Source organism: Schistocerca gregaria, unplaced genomic scaffold (assembly GCF_023897955.1).
Source record: "Schistocerca gregaria isolate iqSchGreg1 unplaced genomic scaffold, iqSchGreg1.2 ptg000558l, whole genome shotgun sequence".
Lineage (NCBI taxonomy): Eukaryota > Metazoa > Arthropoda > Insecta > Orthoptera > Acrididae > Schistocerca > Schistocerca gregaria.
Window position 1 is genome coordinate 52,501 of NW_026061951.1, and position 2,500 is coordinate 55,000.

A 2,500-nucleotide genomic window follows, 5' to 3' on the forward strand; every position below is an offset into this window, starting at 1 on the left:
CACATTGCACCGTCGACACTATGATAACCAGACCAGTAGGTCCACCTATAAAAGCACAATACCACACTCCTCCGACAACTACCATTGCTCAGATAAACCAACACCACCAACACACATCCTACACAGAGGGGCACCAAATATCACCACCCGCCCTCGTGTTATACCACATGAAAAATTGCAGAAGTGAGAGACACAGACCCGCCAGCCTCTTGCTACAAGCATCGAACCGACGTGACGTATCTGACGGTGACTCAGGCATCCGCGTACTGCCACCACTATCCACCCCCCCCCCCTCTCTGCCCCCTTCCCACACAATACCAAATTTAACCAACTTTATCGCTTAACCTAACTGTGGTTTTACCAGATTATCGCTTAACCTAACTGTGGTTTTACCAGATTATCGCTTAACCTAACTGTGGCTGTACCAGATTATCGCTTAACCTAACTGTGGCTGTACCAGATTATCGCTTAACCTAACTGTGGCTGTACCAGATTATCGCTTAACCTAACTGTGGCTGTACCAGATTATCGCTTAACCTAACTGTGGCTGTACCAGATTATCGCTTAACCTAACTGTGGCTGTACCAGATTATCGCTTAACCTAACTGTGGCTGTACCAGATTATCGCTTAACCTAACTGTGGTTGTACCAGATTATCCCTTAACCTAACTCAATTTGTCCCTTAACCTAACTCAATTTGTCCCTTAACCTAACTCAATTTGTCCCTTAACCTAACTCAATTTGTCCCTTAACCTAACTCAATTTGTCCCTTAACCTAACTCAATTTGTCCCTTAACCTAACTCAATTTGTCCCTTAACCTAACTCAATTTGTCCCTTAACCTAACTCAATTTGTCCCTTAACCTAACCCACGTTGTCCCTTAACCTAACTCAATTTGTCCCTTAACCTAACTCAATTTGTCCCTTAACCTAACTCAATTTGTCCCTTAACCTAACTCAATTTGTCCCTTAACCTAACTCAATTTGTCCCTTAACCTAACTCAATTTGTCCCTTAACCTAACTCAATTTGTCCCTTAACCTAACCCACGTTGTCCCTTAACCTAACCCACGTTGTCCCTTAACCTAACCCACGTTGTCCCTTAACCTAACCCACGTTGTCCCTTAACCTAACCCACGTTGTCCCTTAACCTAACCCACGTTGTCCCTTAACCTAACCCACGTTGTCCCTTAACCTAACCCACGTTGTCCCTTAACCTAACCCACGTTGTCCCTTAACCTAACCCACGTTGTCCCTTAACCTAACCCACGTTGTCCCTTAACCTAACCCACGTTGTCCCTTAACCTAACCCACGTTGTCCCTTAACCTAACCCACGTTGTCCCTTAACCTAACCCACGTTGTCCCTTAACCTAACCCACGTTGTCCCTTAACCTAACCCACGTTGTCCCTTAACCTAACCCACGTTGTCCCTTAACCTAACCCACGTTGTCCCTTTGCCTAACATAGTTCACTGCTCGGAATCTCTGGTGTCGTTGTTATCCTCATGTAGATGTCTTGCGAGTGTTGCTTACTTTCCACATATTCCCGCTATCCACTGTCAATTGTACTGCAATAGGACTATATCGCCCCCCCCCCCCCCTCTGCCCCTCTCTTTGTGTCTCCGTCCTCTCAAGCTGGTCGGTCTGGCGTTTGAGTGTTAAATGAGCCTCGCAGCTGTTCAGTTGCGTTCAGATGTCGACGCCCTCAGTGTACGTCGTGGTATGGTCTGTGTCCATTGTCCGCTGATGTCGTACGCGTAACCCACACGCTGTACCGATCATCGGTAGTTACGTACAGAGTGAAGTAGTGTGATACGTGTGACCGTACGCTGGCTGTGCCCAACGGTGTCGAATCTCAATTTCCATATGTTGTGCTCGATGCTACTTGTCTCGTCTCCCAATAACAGCTAGGTTGCACTGTGGTACGCCGTAGAGGCGTGTGGGAGGAACGTACGAACGCATTGTATGTCACCCTGGGTCGCTGGGGGTGGTGGTGCGGTGAGTCAGGTCAGGTCAGCGTGAGCCGTGTGATGTAGTGACGCGTGTATTCCGACTTTGTCGTATTGCCTCACACAAAGTGCTACCCTGGTGGACCGCGTTCCATATCTGGGACATGCCGCAGATGCCGGTTGACAGTGGATCGCGGAAGGGACATCGCATACGTGCGCGGGCCACCTTCCACGTGTTCTCTTCTGCACATGTCGCAGTGTGTATGTGGTCTGATGTAGCGTGTCGTGACACATGACATCCTGGCATGCAAGAATTGTTGAATTCGCAAATGTAGGTGGACATCTACGTTTACTGCCCAAGATACGCAAATGAACTGGAAATCCGTTGTTGAGCGGTTGTTCACGCTGGAGGTGAATCTGTGATGGCGACGATCGGTACAGCTATTAACCGGTTGTTTCAGCGGTACCCGCCACATCCACACACGTGACTAGGCCCATGTGGGTATGAAGCGATACGCGGCGGTGGCTTGGTGGGACTGTTCCCGGCCGGTGA